We start from the raw sequence: 24810 nt of genomic DNA on the forward strand, positions 1-24810 counted from the left end.
TGCAGCTTCCTTTGAGTAATCCTAATTTTCCCCCAATAAAGCTTTCTCATTCTTTTCAAGTTACTTCCAATTTATTTTTAACACACAGTAAGTGCTACTGACCCAAGATTGCTACTAACTGGAATGAGGCGTATATGAATCAGAAGTCATTTTGCTTAACTCTTTAGGCTAGTAGGACCAGAGTGAGGGACCAGCCACCCCAATTATAACCTATCTCTAGGTAATTCTGTGATCTTCACCACCAAGCAATTACTGCTAATTCTCTGGGACTGAGTTTTCATATCTGTAAAGTAAGGAAGTGGAACTAGTTTTCTAAAGCAGTGCCCAGTTCCAAAGTACTGCAAGCAAGATGACAGACTACGAGAATAATGGTCTTTAAAATTCAGGTACCAGAAAATCTTCCCATTATTCAGAGAATATATAAGAATAAAACTCTTCACTTCTTTCCAAAAGAACAAAAATCACCACAGAACTAAACTGCACAGCTGACTCAATTCACCTTCTTTTAAAGAGACTTGGCTTTGCATGCAATTTGAATTCTACCACCTCTTCACAAGTCAAGCTTTCTGCCTTGAAGATATAGTAGGCATTTCACCAAAGGAAAAAAGAAAGTTAGCCAAAAAACATATTTCTATACTGATTTTGCCTCCTCACTGTCCCACCACTCTTAACCAAAGTTTCACTGAATCATTTCCTACTTTCATATTCCTGGAGAAGAGATGAAATCTTCAGAAGTGCTATAATAATGATTTTAGAAAGTAGGCTATTCTCCCACGTAGAAAATGAAAAGGTGCCATATGGAATTAAGGTTCAATGACCGGGCAGTTTAGGTAAAACCTCAGTAGATAACCACCATATAGACAGACATCTTGTAAGACATTCAAAATATATTGGGCCCCAGTCTGATAATCCAAATTTAATTTTGCTTTTCACCAAGTGAAATCAAATGCTACAAGTGAAAACTGAAGATTCTTCCTCCTTAAATGCTTGACATGGACGTGGATAGTTAAGAGAAATTTAGGTGTATTCCAAATCCAAAGGACTAAATATAGTAGAATAAATTTTAATAAACCTATAGAAATTACTTCCTTTCAAACGTTTTCAAAGTACATTTATTGAGAAGCTGGATGGACTCTGAAAATATAATAAATAAAAAAATCAAACTTCAGAAATTCTTAAAAATTTATTTAATTTATGTCTCTTCAATTTCGGCACATGCCACATAGAGACGGATGCCATGTTTCTGAACATTATCATTCTATGGCTACTTCTGTGAGGAAATCTTTCTGGGACTGAGCACTGTGTTCTGATGATGGAAGATAAGTAGAAAGTAAGAATCATGAGTCCCTTTCCTCTGACACCCTAGTAGAGAAACAAAACATTCAAAATTCAAGAGAAGGAAAAAAACAAAACAAAACCTCAATAAAACAAAAGCACATGGGAGACTGAAACTTTGAGGGGAAAACAAACAGTTCAATCATGAAGGAAATAACAGTGAAGGCAAATAAAGTTTGGAGCTCTTGTTCAAAACAAGAATCCCTCCTATTTCAGCTTGTCTCCCCCACACACGCACACATACACACACTTTATGTTTTAAGGCATCCTCAGAAGACTGCACCCTTCATATTTATGATGGAAATAAACACACACTGATTATTCCCCTGTAGAAGATTCAAAGTAAGGTCTTGAATAGACAGGATACAATAATGAGTAAGAAGTGGAAGCCGCATTTCAGAGGCTTAGATTCTACCAGGAAGGACGCATCATTTGGTCCCTTGCACATAACAGCCCCAAAATAAACATCTTTCCAAATAAACATTAAAAAAAAAAAGAAAAAAGAAAAACCCAAGCAGTTCAATGATAACAGCTTGGCCTCATATTGTAGTCCTTGCCTTCCCACCTACGGAGCTTAATGCACTAAATAAACATCATCATCCACCGGGGCATCCATGTTATTGATGTAGCTGGAAAGTATTATTCATTCTTTATCCAAATGAGGAAAAGGTTTTGGAAGGTTAAATTAGTTGCTCATAGCTACAGAATTAACGGTAAAATAGGGAATAGAATTCAGAGTTCCCTAAGCTATTGCTCCAGATTTTTTTTTAATCTCCTAAAGAAAATATTTCTACTTTACAGGTCTTTAGGGGTCCTAAGTAGTTTTTCATAGTAATATTATTCATGAAGCAGTGCCTTTTGAACATCAAGATAATTCATCATAGCAAGTTTGCATTTTTCTATTTTAAAACCTACTTAAATAAACATTATTTTTGATGAAAATTTTCCACTCATGAAATCTCTAAGTGTTAAATTCTAAATTATCACCGAAAATTCCAAATTTTTATACAAAAGTCCAACCCCTCCCCTAAAGTCATCATTTTCTAAGATAGTCTTAGGCATGTGTTATTATATTTCTTTAAGAAAGGAATCAATTGGCCTCACTAAAAAGAACATTTAACTTATACTTTAAGGATAAAAAGATTAACTTCATGATTTATAACAAAAATATTCATCATAAGAATGAAGTCTGTTTGCCTTGGAAATAATTTTAAGTATTTAGTTCCAAGAAATAGCACCAACACTTAAATACAAATCGTGTTTTCCCATTCTGCCCTTTGTTAACATGGCAATAACTTTACTATGTCTTGTGGCTATTGTTTCAGTATAATTGAATTCTTAGAAGATTTCATTTGCCTCAAAACATTTCAAGAGCGCAATATGAACAACTCAATTATAATGACAACTCAGTGAATTGAAACAGAATAAACAGAAATACTGGGATTTGCCTGAATTGCACCACACTTCCGCACACTCTAGCACTCCCACCGCCCCCATCAGCAAGAAACCCAAAAAACACTTTGTCTTCGATTCTTCCCCCTCCCAATTATTATCCTGCCAATTCATTTTATTAGTTACATCTGTTTCATCATTTTGGACCCTATTTGTACTATGCTGTGGAGTTAGTAAAAATAAATGGCTACTTCATTATCAATCACATGAAATAACACTTTTATTACAAAGCATTTCAAACCCAAACTGGATAGCTTGTTAGCATATGTTAATTTTATATATTCTCATAAAAAAGTATTTTAATGGAAATCGATTTAGATTTTGACACAGCTATCACACTGTCATTACTCTTACAGGTCTGAACTGGTAGTTACTATAACAACTTGGAACACTTCAAAATCTACTACAACCTACCACTGTCCTTCTCATTCCTCATCAGTGTATTTCCACCCTAGCTCATTTCCTGGCTAAGCAGGCTTCTCCCTTCCAAAGGTCAAAACGGGACACTGGGAGTACCCTAACCACTAACTCACCCAACCAAGCACCAACCTTTGCCTCCCTGAATAACAAGTAAATTGTATTTAATCCCCCAAAAGACCGGCCATTCGGATTTCATTCTTTATCCCAAATTCTCAGCTCTTTAATGAATCTGCTTAAGCTCTGAGTTCAATGGCATTTTACTGCAAGGAAAAATGGTTAGTGATTAGAAACTCTGAGGACACACAGTGCATGGAATGAGCAGGGGCCCAGTTGTCCTAGCTTTGTCCCTGTTATCTCAGGCCTACCCAGTTAGCTATGTATGCAGTGGTTAAAATTATGTTCATCCACAAGATCATCCAAGAACAAAAGAATTAAGCCAAACAATTAGGCTTGAGCACATTCAAACATTCAATGTATCCGGGAAGACCAAATGGAAAGTGATCGCGGTACTGTAGGCATACTGTATATACTGTTCATTTAATCCTTAAAAAGAATTTCCAAAAGTTGAAAAGTTTGCCAGAAACAAATAAGGAGAAACAAGGCTATCAGGAGTTTATTTTTCCTAATGAATTTTAAGTTACTGAGGGCAGATCATGATAATGAGGACAAATAATTTTAGGTAGGCTGTGTTTTAAGTGCTCACACATGATCCTCTCATAAGCACAAATGACTGGTATGAATGACTGCTCCATGGGACATAAAATAGGGCCCTACCCTGCTCTCAGAAGAGTGTGTTTAACTTCCTAGTATGTCACAAAGACATTTCTGCTAAGTCAGTGTCATGAATTATTTTACTCCCTCTTGTCAAATTTTGAATAGAAACACGGAATGGGAAAATGAACAGAAAATATTGGCATATATGTACATACAGATGGTGAGTGTGTATATAACACTACATGGAAGCACCATACACTTTAAATGTTGGAAAATAATGAAAAAGGTAATTTCAAGACAGGAAATGGTGACCTGAGACTGAAAACATCGTAATACATTTTTAGTTAGTATTTCCAAGTCAAAGTAAGGTGTACACAGCACATCATGACTTCCTCCCAAAATTTTTGTACTAAGGCTGCTAGTTAGCCAATTCAGTTTACTCCTAGTTTTCACATATAATTTCTTTTTTAATTTTTCACCAAATGATCATATGCTTAAGTATAATTTCAAGACTTAAGCCTTGGACTTTATCCCTACATAGTTATGTTGATTCACATTTTAATGTGCAGTGCACATACATCAATCAGGCACTAATGCATATTCAATACATCTATAAACAAAAACAGGATGATTCATTGTATTACAAAGTACTAGAAATGGTCTACACAAAACACACATATAAGCACTTCCTTTGCTTCCATTACTTTGATGTTTATTCCTTTGGTGTTGCACATTAGAATCGCCTGGGGAACTTTAAATAAATATCTATGCCCTGGCCCTAAATCAAACCAATTAAACAAAAGTTTCTGGGAGTGTGGCATTGGTCCTTTATAAAGAACCTCATTATTCTAAATTGCCGTCAGCTCTGAGAACCAGCATTCCATAACTGCCTTAAAACATTCCCTAAATGTTACTTATAATTATCTTCCCTTCTAGACCTAGTATCCTATTTTATCTTTATGCTAATAATAACACTATAAATTATTAAAGGCAATTATACAATACATTTGTGTCCAGGTATAGTGGTCTAGAATGTGAGTTTCTCCATCATCCTTTCATCTTTATGTTAGTGGTAAATCCAAATTTATGTTTGAGACTAACCTTTTGCCTGACTATGGGTACCCCTGAGTTACTCAGTATTTGAAGTGTTTATCATTCTTTTGAGTAACAAACGTGTTTCTATTGTATATCTTTTATCATATGTTGCAATTAATTATATTTCATTTTTTCTCTTGCTACATTAAAAAGAAAGACTCAGAAACCAATATGTAGTCCTCATCCTCCAATATTCTAGGACCTCTCCAGTGTACATTTAAATACTAATTTCATACCTTATTTTACATCATTTTTTTCTTTTATTGAGAAAGAGAGAAAAGTAGATTTTTAATTCTACACTAAGTTCATCTGCATCATTTCAATATTTGTTCCTGTTTTTGTCAATATGGTACATGTTCCTCTGATGACACAGGCCACTACTGATTAGTTTCCACTGTATATTTCTCTTCACCTTTGTCTCTAGGCATAGGAATAATGCTTGATTCAGTCCTAGGAACGCTTCTGCACTCTGTTCATACTTACCATTGTGATCTCATCTAGTTTCATGGTTTCACATATCATCTATATACTAAAGACTCCCAAACAGTCCATTCCCCTGAATATCAGACTTGGATATCAAATAAGTATTTCAAATTTAACATCTCTATGTTAACCCAACTCCTCCCACATTCATGCCCATCTCAGTTCTTGTCTAATCTAGTCCATCCTTCCAAGTGCTCAGGCCAAAAACTTACTCATACTCGACACCATGACTCTAATACCATCAACACTACTGTTGAATCACCTCTTTTGATTACAGCCTGGTTCCAAGTCATAATCTTCTCACCGGGTTATCACAATGGCCTCCTGACTGGTCTCCCCATTACTACTCTTGTTCCATCACCATGTCTACTCTTCACATACTATAGTCACTTTGACGCTGTTAAGGCAGAAGTCAAACCATATCACTCCACTTAAAACCTTGCAAAGTCCTGCCAATGAGCCTATTTACAATCACTGTTACTATCCTGACCTTATCTCCTACCACAACCCTTCAGACTCATTTTCTTTCAGCCACATTGACCGTGTTACTGTTTCTCAAACACTGGCATGTTCCTCCTTTAGGGATTTCCCACTGGCTAACCCCTTTGCCTGGAATACTTTTCCTTGAGACATCTGGATAGCTTGCTCTGTCACAATCTTGGTAAGTCTTTCATTTTCTCCACGGCACTCAGAAATACTGTATATTTTACTTCTAACTTTTTATTATCCTTGTTCCCATCAACATATAAGTTCCTTGAGGGCAAGGAATTTCATCTGTTTTATTCATGAATTTTCCAAGTGCCTGGAAGAATGGCTGGCACATATACTATTAAATAGATATTTAAGTGAATGAATAAATGAATGAATTGGCAAGTAATAGGTTACTAAAACTGACTAAATAATCTTCATCACAGTACTTTGATTTGTTATTCAAAATCTTGAGGAAAGTTCAAAGGAATCTGAAAGTGACCAACTTCATTAAAGGAAGAAGAAGCCAAAGAAACAGAATCAAAGTTTACTAGACAAAGAAAACGTACTTAGCTCCAAAATAAATGAAAAAATGTCCTAATTAACATGGAAGGTCAACTAAAATGAGAACTACATGCAATTTTCATTCACTCTACAGACTTTAATCAACTTCAGAACTGTTATAAGCATATAAATTAGGTTGTATTTTAAACACATTAAAACTCTTGCTTTCTTAATGTGAAAAAGAGGTCTTGTTTCTGGCTCTGTTTAATTCTAATATAGTCAGGAATTATGCTTCAGATGTAATCCACAGACACCTGTGCTTTTTAGAATCTGCAGCTTCACAAATCTTTATAGAAATACAACAAATTAACTATGCATATTAAAGTGACAGTTATTTCAATAAATATAGATTATAAATTATTTTCATTAAAAATACTAAGAAATTATTGCATTTATATAGTAGAGAGTAAATATCAAAAAGTAAGATAAATAAATATGTTATCCTTGCCTCTGGACAAAACTGAGTAGCTTCTATTGAACCAACCTTCTCAAAGATAACAATTAAAAACTATAGAAGTTTTGGATATTTATTGCGGCATTAATTATGACAGAAAAAAGAAGACACAATATATGCCTACAGCATTATAGAAATTCTAACAAATGCATGCCACTTTTATATGATAAAGAATCAATATGTGTCACCCGTTCCAAATTATCTTGGAAGATGAGGAAAATAATCGTATCTTATCTAATAAAAAGGGGGAAGAATCATATATGCTATATCATCATGATTTCATTACATAAATATACAAACACATACACGAAGATGTACACACAAACACCATATACACAAATATAGGCTCTCACAGGGGGTGGATAAAAATAACATCACAATACTGATAATGGTTTTTTCTTGGTTTTGAAACTTATGTGTGATTTTTAAATGGTTTTCTGATTTACTTAAATATTTGTGCACTATATATGCACTAGCTTTAAATTAGAGAAAAAGGAGTATGACAAATTTCTACAAATAGAAATAAAGAAGAAATCTTGAAAAAAAAATCTTTCAGGAATGTGAAAAGAAAGACTAGACTCCAAATAATTATTACTAATGTATATAAGAATCTCTCTTTTTCAAAGAAGCCCAAAGAATTTCATGTGAACTATGCTATGTAACTAGAAATTACATATCTTTAACTTTGGGAGAAATTTTACAGAGAAGAATTTTATCACTTTCTGGTGTCATCTATTTTCTCTTTTCAAATGCTGTTTTTACTTGTGTATAATTATCTTCTACATTTACCTCCATTCCAATACAATTGTTACACTAAGTTCAAATAAGACTGGAAATAACAGAATGACATAATGAGTTATTTGTTACGGCTAAAATGACCTTAGAGACTAAACTTTAAGAGGCTATTTTAATTGTTGAATATTTATCACAGTAAAGTACTACCGTAGGCACTATGAAAAAGAAAGTGTAAGACACAGTAGCTAATTATTGACCACTTTCCCCCCTCCCTGATATTCTTCTATTAGTCTGTTTAGTTTCCGACTAAAAGCTCGACTCTGTTCTTTTTGGAACTTGGTCAGCTCCCTGTTCCAGCCACTTTATTTCCACATACTCCAATGTACCTGTGTCTTGCTCACTACTGTCTCTCTACACTCTGCTGTTGCTACCTATTGTCATGGTATAAAATACCGTCAGTCAATTAAACGATATACAGTGCACTGCTGTGACCATGTAATTCACTCCCATTCTTTAAAGCACTGACTAGTAAAATGACATGGAATAATTAAAGATATAAGGTCCAATCCATTTACATTACCAACACAATACACCTGTTACTTGTTGGCTCATTAAGATCTACTTTCACTGTTTTCAAAATATGTTCACAACCATATATTATTTCAGTTCTTACAAGTACCCTCTGAGAAAGGAAAGGCAACCATTAATTTCTTGATTTTATCTTCAAAAAGAGAACCATTCTCCAAATCATGTGGATGTATATCTAAGTCATAAGTGTTAGAATCTAGAGCCCGAGTCTTCCAAAATAATCTCTTGGTAAAATATGCTTCAATCACTTCCTTTTCTTCATAAGGCATAGGGTGTATCTCCCCAAAATGTCAAATCATTTACAGGTTGCAGATATTCTCAGACTCTTGGAAAATGCTTATTAAGTCATCTGTTCTCTTACACTAGTTGGCTAGGTCAGGGAGAAAAAGCTTTGGAATTCCAGGATATTCATTTCATAGAGAGGAGAGAAAACTCCCTGGTGCCCATTTTGTCATTTAAAATTTGCCACCTAAAATTTTTTTGCCTAATGATGTTTTTGTGCTTGTTTATTTCGTTTGTTTATACATACAGCTTTTCCCGAAATAATCAACAGTGAGTTACAGGAAATAGAGAACACAGTGAAGCTCCAAGTAATTTATCTAAGTTTTCCAATGGACAATAAGTGCATGAAAGAAAAAGTAGGAAAGCTATGTCCTAACTCCTGTTCATCCTAGATGTAAATCCCTGCTAACGGGACTTCAATCCCAACACTGTGTGGCAAGAAGAATATCAAAAAATGGGCTAATCCAGTAATAGAAAAAACCTACAAATATTATATTCTTGGGAGTGAACATATTCAGAGAAAAATCCTTTGAAAATAAAGGATTTTAAATCCTTTAAACTCTGGATATGACTCTCTTTGAAGCAATGGAGGTGAAATTAAACGGATATAGGAGAGGACTCTGTAGAAACACATGATCTTTGAGTCAGTATAAGACACCAGACCAGGAGGTGAATAAAGTATAAATTTTGTTCTCCACTGTGAACTCAACCTTCCCCTAAGGACTGTGCCTTAGAGAACTGTCCAATTCTGGACTCTAAAGAATTCTGTACTATTCTGTGTGATTTATCTAATATTCAGTGCCTAATATTTTCCTGGAAAATCTCATACATACCTACACATAGATACAAACATACACATATACAATATTACAATTTCTAAGGGTTCAAAAACCTCTAAAAACTCATTAATATAATATGTTGATGAGATACATAAAAGGCAGAGAGAATTGAACTTACCCTTTTCTCACTCTTTAAAGAGGAAATGAAGGCAAAAGAACCACTACAATCTATTTTCTCATTAGAACAAGAAATCATAACTAGTTACCTGGGTATACCTTTAGTTTGTGATAAAAGGTTAAAAATTTTCCCAAATATGTAGATGTCAAATGAGTATTCATACAAGTTCTATGAAACCAAAATCAGTTTGCATGAGAGAAAATTCAGACTTAAAAATAATAATAGGCCATACCAGAAAGATTCGGATTCAATTTTTCAAATCTGGATATTTCCTGGTCCTTGCTTAAAGATACTTATATAGTAAAAGACACTCAGTTTTTGTAGCATGAGATACTTTTAACAATTTTTCCAGTTTCTCCATGTTTCCAATGTTGTTACATGTCTTCTTCCTATGCTTTTATGACATTATAGGCTGCAGCTGCTTTTGACATTAAATAAAATGCAAATTAGAATAATGTCCTTCATTTTTTAAATGTTGAAATAATGATCTCAAAGCAATTCAGTAAGCCAAATTTAAAAAATGTGTAAAATTCTTAAAGAGCTGAGGAATAATAAATCCTTTTCCAAATTATTTCCATGTCTTAAATATCCTATCTTTGTTAAGAATAGTATTTGAAAAGTTCAAGTTGACCTACAATACTGTTCTATGGAAATCATTTTCAGACATCATTATGTGTCATAGTGCAAAGTACCTGCATTCAGTGAACAGTTATGTAGGAAAGGTAATTTTCTGAACTGGACATAAAATAATTCCTAATGAGCTGCTGAAAAATTATAATTGGGAAATGCAATTTATTTCTTGCTAAAAAAAAGTAAGTGAAAGGAATTCAAATCAATTTCTTACAGATTAATGAGATTACTAACCAGCCATGTCATCTTGGGCCAGGGGAAAGGAGAGAAATAATATTTATTCAGTATCAACTACATGTAGATACTAGCAGATACTACACAAACATTTCCTTTCCTGGTACAACAAAATTAAGAGGGAGGTCTTATTATTCCTAATTAGTGATGGGAAAATGGAAGCACAGGATGATTATTACGTCATAAGCAAATAGCAAGCAGTAGAACCTGGACTTGAATTCAGCTTACTCTGGTTCCTGTGTCAGTTTACCTACTTTTACACTATTTTGTTTGTAAGATGAAAGGTTAAATTAGAGATAATCTCTAAGGTCTCTTTTAGATATAATGGAAACTCATTTTGATAATGTTAAGGGTACTGTTCTGGTGTTACCACCCAAACAGTTTATACAACAGACTGAATTTGGGGACTTCATGTGTCAAAATACAAGGAAAACTGAACACAAAGGAACATGTCTTCTATTGTGGTATCCCATTATTATAGTATAACCACATATAGCCAAGTGTCCATAAAAAAAGGGTAGTACATATTTAAAAGCAGCATGAAGGAAATCTACATGAAAATTATAAATTGCTTTTGTAGACAACCTATTTCTCTTTATTCATTCCACTCGAATGATTTCTTGGGGCTTGTAGGTGTCCACTTTCTAAACACAGATATAGAACATTTAAAATTCCAAATACCTTTTGGACCACTGCAATTAGTCCAGTAAAAAATTGCTCAGCCCGCATAAATCAGAGAATTAATGTGAAAGTTTGTCCTATTTTTCAAAACGGGGTCCAGTACAAAGGGTTTCCATAAACATTGTGACCAGAGAAACCTGGACTTAGGGTGAGGAATGTGACATATAATAGCAATAGTCAGCTCTTCCCACTGGCTTATTGTCTTCATTGATTTTAGTTTTGAGTAAAAGAGAACAGAAGCTACCAAGCTAAGGAGACTCCTGTTTCTTGATTTCACTGGTAATGAATCTACCCAATAATCCAGTTTAAAAAAAAAAAAATCAAAATCAGTGTCTGTCACATAAAGCAAGATTTCACGATCACAATTATACTCTTAATAGCCAAGTTAAACTATAAAGCATAACATGAAATACCATCTCCCACTATTGCTGCAAAAGTCTAAAATTCCAAAGATGCCACATAGCACACCGAAAAAGCATTAACAGGATCAATGAAATATTATTACAGTGTTAACCATTAGAAAATGTTTAGTAAGAAAGGTGATAAGAAAAGCACCAGAACTCATTTCTACATATAGAAAGAGGAGGAAATACAACAGGGATGGAATTAAACTCAACCCAACCCATGGGATGGGTAACTAGAACCATCCCATTTCTCCTCGTGGAAATGCTTCAAAGGGCTAATTTAGAAACAGCAGAATACATTAACAATAGTTAATCCAAATCATTTCATAAAACATCCCTTTTTTTCTTTTTCATCAATATTATCATTCCTTCTATTTATTCATTCAAAAATAATTTGAATTTCAAGGTAATTAATAGATGCTCTCAAGAAAACAAATTGAGAAAAATCTCATTTATATTTTTAAAAGATTTTGAGTCATTCTGTGTTGATGGCAGTGTTCTTAACATAAACATACCTTGTCATGTGACATATTCATTTTGGATGGGCTACTTCTCTTGTACTCAAAAAGCAAGGAAAGTACTTGCTTTTTTATTCTCAACTGTATTTTTGCTCTAACTGGACTTCTTAGGAGAATTTTATATTTCCTTTGAATTATATTAAACACATAGAAGCAGATCACTTTTATTTCTATCATTAGCTGTACACATACTATAATATTTGACAAGCATTCCAGGGTTTCAGTTTAGAGTAATTCAAACATAAAAACAAAGTAAAAACAAGCATTCTTGGGGAAGAAAAGATTTTGAGTCATTCGCCAATTATTTACTGCAAGTCCAAGCGCCAAATGCAGTGCTAAACTGCATAAAAGTGATTCATAGCATTGTTTCACCTTATTCTTAATTTTAAGTATCAGTCTAATTTTCAAGAACTATATCATTTTATTAACACTAGCTTATCCTTTAGCATTGTTTTAGATATCATTGTTTTAAGCCACAAAACTGTAAGTCAAAATCAATAGTAGGATCACATTCAAAAGTCTTTTACAGTTTAAACAAATTTTTTTTAATTTTTTAAAGATTTTATTTATTTGAGAGACAGAGTGAGCAAGAAAGAGAGAAAACAGGAAGAGGGTCAGAGAGCGAGGGAGAAGCAGACGCCCTGCTGAGCAGGGAGACTGATCCAGAGCTCAATCCCAGCACCCTGGGATCATGACCTGACCCAGAGACAGACACAACCGACTGAGCCACCCAGGCACCCCGAATTTTTATTTTCTATGTAATTCTAAGTTATTTTTCAGCCCTGTACAGAGCAAACAATAGAACCTTGACATAAATTAAATACCCGAATGCTATCTACAATTAATACTGAATTTATTTCTTAAACATTTCAGAGAAGGATTATCTATTTGTTGCAGTAACTACTAATTTAGGGAGTATATTCATACCCTAATAGGCTGGTTCATTACCAACAATTAGATCAAGAATTTCAAATTAACTTTTTCTTTTTTTAAAACTTACTCCTTTCTCATTGAATAACTTCGTCTTGACAACTGGTTTCCAGTAAGCTTCTAATTGATGCATTCCATACACAGGTATATCCCACAAAATGTTTCCCTTGTTAATACCCAACTTAATAGAGATATCTCTCAATACACAGACTTTTGGCCAACATTTTTTTTTCTGAGAAAATATTCTTACTTATTACTCAAAAATTCAATATAGTAAATGAATTAAGCTCTGCATAGAAAGAATTGTGAATAACATTCAAATACAGTTAGTAAAATATCAAAATTACATATAAGTATTTGGAAAGCTCAGAGTAACTGTAAGTGACAGGTGTGCAGATATAATGAAAATACAGCAATGTATTCCATTTGAAGTAACTATAATAAATTTAATTATTTGGATTGTATTAATTGTTTGGATCACAAAACAATGTTTTAAGCATTAATTTTAGTGCCTACTTTGAAAATCTACTCTGTATGCTGTGTTTTAGTTACTTTTTAATTAACTGGTCAGGCATTTTGGTTAGCAGTCTCACACATTACAATTTTTCCTATTTAAAATAATAAGAAATTGACTCCTTGTTAGCATTTTCACACAGAGTATCTGATTTTCAGAAAAAGACTTTTATATTAAGTGGAGAAGCTTATAACTAATGATGACCTATTATGTGCCAGGGAAAAGACAGTAATTTTGCCTTAAAGAAAAAACACATACAATTGTTTAAGAATATGAAAGAAAATAGTCAAAAGCAAAACTTCAATGGCTATAATAAATTGTAACAAGTGTGCAGAGAGAAATTTATTTATCCTAATATAATACTTACAAGTAATGAGTCCTGAAAAGAGGCAGCAAACTGTGTTAAAACTTTTGTCAGAGTTGACAAAGTTTTGATAGGCTTTCTTTATCACATTTTTTTAAAGCTTTTAATGCCAAATATTACATTAATGCCAGACTGGAATTCTGTTTTCTTTCTGTTAAAATAATGAATTGATCTTAATAACCTCAGTCTCCTCTGAACAAGAGGCTATAAAAATTATTAACTTCTGTTTGAGCAGAGATTCTGTATCTCTCTAGAACAACTTTTTGCACATTATGTTGATTTTTATTATGGTTTTGATTAAGAGCAAACACAACTTCATTACTTTTGAAAGAGCTAAGTTTTCTTATAATTTTGTTATCTTTTGCTATTTTATTTTTAAACACTAAATATTCATACAATATATTAATGCAGTTACTATTATAATAAATATGAATACTAATAATATTAACATAGTGATAGTATTCCTTGTTCTCAGACACGTATGCTACTATTGTAGCCAAGTGACCAATCTTCTGCAGTAACTTGAGATTCTGCCTGCTAAAGATCCTAAATTCAGAAAAATTAAAATGTCAAGAAGTCTTCTCTTAGTAACTGTGGAACTTCCCCTAGAGCTTTGGACAACCATAAAGATATGGTCTTTACCTGATAAGACCAGGGAAAATAAAACGCATTAAGTTTGTTTGGTATGCTCTACGTGTTTTAACTAGCTCAACATCACTGTAAGGGTTGCATAGGAAGAGCTTCGAATCAGAAAAATTCAACATTCTGTACATTTTCTTCAGGTAAATGTTATTACAATAAAATATGTGCCCAAGATACTACAATCTATAGGAAGAACCTGATATCTGTTACTACCCTCAATGTCCATATATCCTTACCCTCAAGCGAAACAACAACCAAATCCTTATGAAATAGTTAAGTCCAGTATCCCAAGGGAGAACTGTTCTCTTCTCCACTCAGGTACTATTGGTTATTCTAATAAATTAATCACAGTCATTCAGTCTTATTAGCAAGTGGTTTCTGCTTTCTTCCCCTACTTTGCCTGAAGGCTCTGCTAAAAGCTATAGGCTCTAGAAATCAGGGCCTCAACTAATGGCCTCAGTGGAATGAATGGACTAAGGCAGATGTTTCTGTGATGTCTTCAAGGACTAGCCTTGTGGGTAGAGGCTTCAGTGCTGACAACACATATTAGCCAGACCATACCAGGACACAGAGCCAGAATTTCCAGGAATAATGACTTCCTGAAACAGACTGCAATCCTGAAATTCAAGAGATGAATTAGTTAATGAATTAGTTAAGTATAACTTAATGAACTAATGAGGGAAATCTAATTGGAATTATTTGTTTGGAAAATTATTGGTATATTTTTAATGGTCTTGCTCTCTAATCCATATTTTCATAAAACCTGAGATGGTATCTTGGTCCCACTGACTGCTCATATATTCAGGAATACATTATTTTTCTAAGTTTCTTTATTGTTTCATGGCAAAGCAGTTAACATGGTAAATACAAGAAGAATGGGCTCTTCCTTTTTACCGGAATGTAATCTGACAAATCAACTGTGTAACCAAAGTGTTCAAATTTTATGGAGTGTTATATTTAAGAATAATACTTATTAAAACACACATAATAAGCCCTCTAAAGTGACAAAAATGTGGAACCAATGACTAACAAAACCTTCTCAGTAATCAGGTCTATTTCTTGGTCTAAGTTTATGGGTTCTCTGCTTGAAAGAAAGATAAATATCTGACAGGCTAGGAATCCCAGCTGATTTGAGAGACAACAACTTTCCTTATTGTTTATAGACATTTTAAGTTGGGCTCTTCATTACTTGGAGCGGGAGAAAGCATAAGAGATTCAACTTTGACCATACTTCCAAGTCAGCCCTGAAGGTCTTCTTCCTGCAGTCTCTAAAGAAAGATCTCTACTTATACTTATTTATATAGACATCAAAAAGCTGGATCTTTTTCTCCTCTATCTCTACATACTTGGTTGGATTCCTAACCTTGACTTTCCCAAGGCATGAAACCTTTGGCAATTTACTCCACCTCTCTGAACCTCATTTCCTTTAGCTATAGAGTGAGGTTAATACGTACCTCAAAGGCTTTTATAAAAATTAAGTGATGGGGCTCCTGGTTGAGAATCTGCCTTTGGCTCAGGTCACGATCTTGGGGTCCTAGGATCCAGCCCTGCACTGGGTGCCCTGCTCAGTGGGGAGTCTGCTTTTCCCTCTGCCGCTCCCCACAACCCCCACCCCCGGCTCACACGTGCTCTCTCTCTCATTCTCCGTCTCTCTCAAATAAATAAATAAAATCTTTAAAAAATAAAATAAAATAAAAATTCAGTGAAATGCCATATTTTAAAAAATGCCTGAGATTATATGAAAGTGGTCAGGAAAGCATCTAACCTGGCTTGTATAAAAATCATACACTCAAAACATAACTTCTGAACAGTCAAATTGACATTCCACTTTCCTACTTAATTCACCAACTATCTAAAAACAGGGGGAAAGGAGAAGGTACAGAAATACATGAAATGAAACTTGTGGAATTGTTCTATTTAATTTTATTCTCATAAACTGCAAGAAGTACATCAGCGTCTCTCTTTAATCTATGTCTCTAGGTGGAGAGTTCATGATGCTGCTGGCATTTATAAGTTGTCAGGTACTCTAAGTATAGAAAACATTCATTTTTTGTTGAGAGATATTTCCCAATCAATAACTTGCTCTTGGAGGGTGGGGGACAATGTCTGTACAACATACCATAGTACTCTGAGCAGAAATTAAGTTTGAAAACTGACAACCTTCCAAGATTTTTAAAGCATCTTTTTATGTAATGACAAGTACATAATCACAGCTCTATGATTTTTTACAATATCAACTACAAGATAAGCATCTCATCTTTTTTAAATAATCTCTAATTTAATCACTTATCTTTTGTTTGTGGGGTGTTGTTTTTTTTTTGTTGTTTTTTTGTTTTTTGGAATATTTTTCTTTTCCTGGCATTCTTCTTGTATTTGAAAGATAATAAGCTTTTAAACTGAGACTAACAGAATTTCTTAGCCACCATGAGGCAAGTTTACTCTTGGAGAGGAAAAGTATAAGGTCATCACAACACTTTCGATCACACTCCCCCCAAGGAAAAGTAATTTTGTTTCTTTGGACTATGTATTGATTTTAAGGTACATGTTAAAGGTACCTGTACAGTCTTTGAAATTACTCTGTATTCTTATACTAATTCATTTAAGAGACTGAAAGTTCTCTAGCCCTGACACCAGTATTTCTTTTTCTTTCTTTCTTTCTTTCTTTCTTTCTTTCTTTCTTTCTTTCTTTCTTTCTTTCTTCCTTTCTTCCTTCCTTTCTTCCTTTCTTCCTTTCTTTTCTTTCCTTTCCTTTCCTTTCCTTTCCTTTCCTTTCCTTTCCTTTCCTTTCCTTTTATGCTAGCCTGTTTTTTTCCACTGAGATATATTGGGACATATCTAACTTAGATACATTATGTACCTGAAGTATCAGGAAAATATTCCCATCTCAGCATGCCATTTCTGTCCACAGTAATTTAGACATTCTTCATGCTGCATTTATGTCCACAAGGGTAATAGTCCTTACATTAAAAACCAGCCTTCAAGAAGTGTTTCACCCTTCATGAAGCCCATTACCGCCTTTCTCTCTCTGACCCTGCACTGCCTCCAACTCCCACTGTTTTTAATAAGCAACTCAAGTGTGGTAAACTATCTTCTCTGTGCTGAGGGCAAAAGCACCAACAGATACATGATAACATGGTTTGGAAGAACACACTGAAATAAGCCCATAATTCTAGTCCTAAAATACCCCACTGCAAACAAAGTCTTAAAATTATTTTCAAACCCTAAACTTTAGTCTGATTCCTGTAGTCCATGAATTTTTCTTCTGCTTTATGTGCTCTAATGAGACAGCAGATAATATATGTGTTTCCAAAGGTCTGCTTATACAAACATGAGGCAACTGTTCATCAAATAACTAAAAATAACATGCAGGTAAATCAGAGAGGACCAAGTATCTCCCTAGGGGTTGAGAGTCTCATGTAGAAAACCCAGAAGCTCAGCCACAATTTCAAACAAGTCTCAGAGTCCATTTCATGCAAAGATGAAGAGACAGTCATTTACAGCTTTTAAATTTTGGAAATAGTATTTTAGATGAAATAGTAAAAAATCAACACAGATACCTCATTATACAGTGGATTTAAATGTCCATGAGTAACTCAAGGAAATATATCAGCTACACTACGATTACAAAGCAGGATGATATGGTGGCAAGAGTAATTCTGATATTAGACAGATGAACCTAAGTTCAAATCCCATCCCTGGGGGGCTTTAAGCAAGTTATTCACTCTACTTAACTCCAAAGTATCACTAATTTGTAGGGTGCATGTGAGGATTAAGAAAATATATCGTGTCACTGGTATAGTAAAACCCAGTAAGCCACCAATAAGTCATAGCTAATACCATAGCTAATGGTAGCTAATGGCTACCTTCATCTCTGCACATTTCATGTTGAGTGTGCACCAAACCATTGTTTTCAAAGTGTCCTTTGGAGACTTCTATCTCTTAAGTGTTTTTCACAGAAGCCATCTTGATGGAGCTGGGGTAGTGGAGAAGAAGGGTGTAGGGGTAGTGATGTAGGGAGTACAAAGCAAATAGGTTCTAGGACCATTAGCTCCTTGTGGCTGATTTTACATATGTGAATATTGTGAAATATTATTTTCATAAAAAGAATTCTATGATTTAAAAAAAGAAACTGAAAATCATTGAATGATGCATGGCCTTACAGTTTTAAACTTGTAAGGTTTTCAGGCTCTGTCACCTTCTTAGAATCTAATGCCTATATCCACTACTTAGAAATTTTCCCATCTGTATTAATGAACTGATGTTAAGCTTTACTCTTACTCTTCCCCTCTCTCTCATTGTCTCCCTGTCCTTCGTTTTCCCTCTACCACCCACCTCTCAATTCTCCTTAAGACAACTGCACAGGTTCACACACATGCACACGTTATCTTTAGTCATATTAACAGACAATGATAACTAGACTACAAAAAGAAAATAAACCAACACTTTGGCCTAATTTGCTCTATCCTCTAACACAAACAAAACCAGCCATAATACTGCAACTTAGTATCTCTGTTTACCAACACTATATACCAACACTATATACAACTTTATTCTATCATCTCTGCCATGTTTTGACTCTGGTAAATTTGCTATCAAATAATTCTGTTCATTCAAATGTGTGAGATTTTGGCAGCTATGACCTTGTAGAAACACATGTCTTATTATCAATTGTCTATAATAGAGCTATGAAAAGATTAGGCAAGGTAATCCACTCATTTTAATGAGTGATTAAGGTTCCCAGAGAGATAGACGTACAGGTTAGAAATGGTAAGTCATTGCAAAAATTCCCTTGAAGTTTCTCCTGAGGTATATCAAACGGGATACAGTCCGTACACAATAACACTGTTTAGTAAATTGACTATAAGTCTTCTCTTATAAAACTAAGACACTATCTTCTTAACCTAGAAAACTTAGCTGGAACTGTATAAACTATAAAATGTTATCATATGAATCAAATTGTGGAACCCAATGTTTTATTTGACTTTTAAACATCACACTATCAGAAGAAAGCCAGGCACAAAATCATGTGACCCACGTACACTCCATACTGAATACACAAACACATTTAGTCTCTCCAAATAAATATTTGCAGAAGGCAATCTTTATTTTAACAACCTGGCTAATAATTCATGTTTAAACTCTGAGGGATAAAAAAAAAAAAAGGATACACAGTTCTAAAGGTAACAAATTAATATAAAGACACATTTCTTAACAGCATTGTTCATTCCTCATCCTTCTCTGTGTAATGCTATTTTTCTCTCTGTTTTAGTTTGTGGGCTTCACCAAAGGGCAGAATTGAGATCTGTAGTTTCTTAAACTACTGAATCACACCTCACTAAGTTTTATAACAAAGAAGGAATGGTTTCTTACTTCAATCTTCAGATTAATTTAATGACATAGGGCTTTATCTTTTACTGCATACATAGCATGTATGCATTTTATGGAAGGAAGTCTGTACAATGATTTACATTGTTATTAGTGAAAAGCACCAGACTGAAGGTGGGATACAATGTAGTCATAATTTTAAATACTATCAAATGGATACTCTAGAGACTCTAAACTAAAATTCAATTAGTCATTTTACAAAAAGCTGTTAAATAAAAAAAGCAGTTATAATTATAGTAGATGATAAATGTATTAAGATGTCAATCATGATCCCCAATCTCAGCTCTAGGACAGAACGTATAGTAAAATGTTCAAATGAGTTTGTTTCATGAGGTCATAAGCATAAAAGAATATCTGACAAACAAGGTCAGGGACACAGATGTATTTGAGATCAAAGAATAATTTCTAGCTCCATGCAACATCTCTCATTCTCATTTCAGGCTGCTAAGGAATAAAAGATTGAGGTTAATTTGACATGCAAAAGACGAGAGAGAGAGAAAAAGAGAGAGAAAACCTAACGGGAGCTCCTCCTTGGTAGTATTAATAACATTTAAAATTATATTTGAAATAAACAGGTAAAATCATTTATTAAGGCAAAAGCCAAATATTAATAATTATGTGAAGATCTAATCACATTAAAATCTGAACTGAATATAATCTTCCAGAAATGGGGTATTTGTTTTATTCAATTCAATTTTTAGCAAGAGAAAGAAAAACCTTTTTTGTTTAATCCCTGACCAAAAGTATTTTAAAAAGCATATATAAGTTGACATTTTTGCCTAAATAAAATGAAATAGTATCTTGGGAAATCAAAGAAGAAAAACACAGTTTATGTTCATGAAGAACTTACAGTTTAGGGAAGAGAATGACATATACAAAGATGATACTGTAACAGCCACAACTGAAATATGTACAGACTACAGTGGAAAACATTCAGATATGAGGATAGAAGAAATGTAAGAGTTCCAAGCCAATCAGAAAAATCCTTCCTACACAGATGGAACATGAATAGACACAGTAAGAATGGGTAAGAGTTTGGTGAGTGGATAAGTGGACAGAGAACTATCTAAGCAGAGGGAAGAGATCATACAAAGGCTCAGAGATGCTCAGAGACCATAGTATTTTTGAATGTCAGGGCACGGATCCAAAAGGGTGGAAAAGAGAGTTGAGCGCATTTGAGATGTCCTATGATACCTCTTTTATTTTAATCTATAACATTTTTAATGATTAGTTTAGTTTTCCCAAAGCACCCCTGTGAGCACTGGCTTTATTTTGCTTTATTTTCTGCCACTTTTTATTAATAAATAAGATATATAGAGAAAAGTACCGAGCTCACAATTATATAGCTCAATGATTTTTCAGGTCAGGCACACCTGTGTAAACACCATCCAGACAAGAAATACAGTACTACCATGCCACCTTCCAAGCACTAATAATCCCTCACCCCTGCCAGCCCCTCCTGCAAGTAAATAATACCCTGACTTCTAACATCATCAATAGTTTCACCTGTCTTTGAAATTATATAAATGAAATAGGGTACATATTCTTTTATGTCCACTTTCTTTCCCTCAAGGTGATGTTTGTGAAATTCATCCATATCGTATGTGGCAACAGGTCATTCGTGTACATCATTGTGTTATACTCCCTTACATGAATGCATCACCATAAGCGCAGATTTATCCATTGCACTGTTAACAGATTTCCTTGCATTGTTTTCAGTTTGGGCCTATTAGGAACACTGGTGCATTCCTGCATATTATCATTTGGAGAACATGTGTACCCAATTCTACAGGGCTTACACCCAAGAATGGATTTACTGGGTCATAGGTTGTACAAAGTGCTTGTACAGATTTATACTCTGACCAGTAGTATATGAGAGTTTCACTTGCTCTAAAGTCTTAAAAAACCTGAAATTTTTATTTTCATCTTTCTGCTGAGTATGTAGTAGTTTCTCTTTGTGATTTTAGTTCACACACCCTTGGTGATTGAGTTGGGGAGGTGCTCATATTTTCCTATGATTTTTGGCCATTATCCTAATACTAAATATCCTAAATTAATTCTTTTGCATATTATTTTTAATGCACTTAGCAGGCCTTTCAGTCACGATCATCGTCACCTGACAAAGGGAGCGTGGGGGCTAGGAACCACTGAAGAACATTTTAAACAATTATTGATAGCAATATATCTTCAAGAAATAATTTTCTGGGGCGCCTGGGTGGCACAGCGGTTAAGCGTCTGCCTTCGGCTCAGGGCGTGATCCCGGCGTTATGGGATCGAGCCCCACGTCAGGCTCCTCCGCTATGAGCCTGCTTCTTCCTCTCCCACTCCCCCTGCTTGTGTTCCCTCTCTCGCTGGCTGTCTCTGTCTCTGTCGAATAAATAAATAAAATCTTTAAAAAAAAAAAAAAAGAAATAATTTTCTTCTTTCCTCTTTTCTTATCTTCTACCCATCTTCATGCTTCTATTAATCTAATCTATTTGTCCATGCTATCCGCCTTCTTCCCTTCTATGTTTCTAGTCCAAAAAGGTCAATAAATAGAAGGCAATTAACGATGTCCAAGTACTGTCCAGAGAGTTCAATAGATCGATAACAGTTTACGTCTGAGACCTAGTCTTCTTACTTTAGGGTTGCCAAAGGTTTGAAGGTGTTTGTTCGTTTGCTTGTTTGTTTGTTTTATAAATGAAACAAGTAAGCATGCCTGTTTATTTGAAAATAAATGGATCTTCATAAAATTTAAACAGGATAAATATAAATGTCTCCTTTTTGTTATAAGTCATGAACAATGTTTTAAAGAAATATCAGAAGGAAAAAACTGGTATGTACTGTAAAAAGAGAACAATAAAAGAAGATTATACAAGGGTGCTTTCTTTCACTTTTCCTAAAGACCAAATACAAGCCACATTTGGCAAAACTAAAGTAGCCATGACCTTTTCCCTCCTCTGCATGATTAATTACTTAATGTCCTATTAATTGGAAGATGTGGCTGAATTTCAAACACTTTCATTTTCTGTGCACATCATCCTGTACTGTAACCACCGATTAAGCTGTTCATCAAAGGTGAGCCAACAAGGTCATCTGAGCAGTATCTCTTCAGCTATTCATTATCCATATTCAATGGTAATTAACAATGGTAACATTTCCATAAATCAACATCTTTCTGATTATTCTCTGATGATACACAGTCAAAATGTGTGCATCCCAGCCCGCCCCTTTTAATTTTATATTAAAAAAAAAAATTCTAAATATACCACAGAGAAAGCTCAGGTGAAATAGTACAGGAGTTTCTTCAATCAAAACATATGAAGAAAATAAGGTTATGTACCTTTGAAAGAGAAATACAAACCTATGCACAAAACTAAATGGGACTGCTGGCAACACAGGGAGCAAACATAAGCAGCAAAGGGTGTCAGCCACCTAGGACCAATTTATTCCCCTGGAAAGAAAATTATGGCTCAGTCCAGCTTCAGAGATAACCATTTGCCTAGTCAGCCATGGAAGGTGACAATTTAAAACAGGAAGGAGATTTAATTCACCTTACTCTCAAAACACACATTACCGGGTAGACCAATTAAAACTCGTCAGAGAATAGTTACCATATTCTTTTCCAGACCATAATTTGGAAATGTAATTTTTAGGTCTGGTTTTGTTTATTTTGTGTATTTGTGGTGTATTGTTGCTTACTGTTGATGGTTTAAGCTTTTTGGCTCTATAGATCAGATTAGTTAGTAAATCCAGAAATACTTTTGATAAAACTCTCTTCCTTGGTTCACTTGAATTGATATTTTCATCTCCAATGGCTAGTCTAAAATTGTCATTTCTAAAATTCACCACTACAGGAAGGTCTTTCTGAATTAATTGTAAAGTATTTTTAAAACTATCATAATAAAAGTACTGAAAACATGTGTTAAAACTTAAATTATTAGCAATAGGTAATCAGATTATCAATTACATAGGATTATATATAATAATTACATAATGATTATATATTACTACACAGCATATTAACATATTACATTGTTAAATATTACATTGTAATTATTATATATACATGATGATATATAATGTATTGTTATAAGCTATATTTATTTCTAAATATTGGAAGGAAAATAATTAATGCTTTTTAATATTATATTTTAGTATTCCTGTTGACATTTTCAATTTTTGTAATTTAATAAGTTATTGCTAAACATACATATACAGAGTTTGGGATTGGTCCCAAATTAATATGTAGAACTGAAGGCACGTATATTAGTCTGACAGTACGAATAAATGAAAGCATTATAAAATGATATGTCTATATTGCTACTGTACCTTAATGTGTTTTTCACAAGTAAGAGAAAACACAACTCAAACTGGCTTAACCAATAAGAAGATGTATTATTTCACAAAACCAGAAATCAAAGGATGTATCAAGGTCTAGATAAAGAATGAACAGGACTCAGAGCTATTTATCTAAAATTTACCCAGAAAAGACCTCCTTCTCCCTTCGATAATTTTGTCTCCAGGCAGCCTCTCCTCAGAGCCACTTGCATGCTTGAGAGCAGAGTGACAATGACATAAGCCATCTCTCCATCATGGAATATAAATCCATCCTTTCAGTCTGATTGGACTAAACCCGTGTCATTTAACTGACTAGGTACTATGCAAGTTGATCTTACATTTTAGATTATCTTAAAAGAATTTTGTTTGCTATGCTTTCATGGGGGTTTTTTGTTGGTTTTGTTTCCATTTTGCCTTTTTATTAAATAGGAAGAAAAAAAAAAAAAAAAAACAGGGGCGCCTGGGTGGCTCAGTCGGTTGGGCGTCTGCCTTTGGCTCAGGGTCTGGGGATCCAGCTCAGGGTCTGGGGATCCAGCCCAGAGTCAGGCTCCTGGCTCAGTGGGGGGCCTGCTCCTCCCTCTCCCTCTGCCTCTCTCCCCTACTCATGCTCTTTCTCTCTCTCACCCTCTCTCTCTGTCTCT

General features: G+C 34.2%; 1 protein-coding gene across 3 annotated transcripts in view; it reads right to left on the reverse strand.

Moving 5' to 3' along the window:
- Nucleotides 1–24810, reverse strand: part of PTPRK (protein tyrosine phosphatase receptor type K) — a 541453-nt gene that overhangs the window by 389395 nt on the left and 127248 nt on the right. The gene's annotated exons all lie outside the window — the stretch shown is intronic.

This window comes from Ursus americanus, chromosome 11, assembly GCF_024610735.1.
Source record: "Ursus americanus isolate L20-20 chromosome 11, mUrsAme1.1.p, whole genome shotgun sequence".
Classification (NCBI taxonomy): domain Eukaryota; kingdom Metazoa; phylum Chordata; class Mammalia; order Carnivora; family Ursidae; genus Ursus; species Ursus americanus.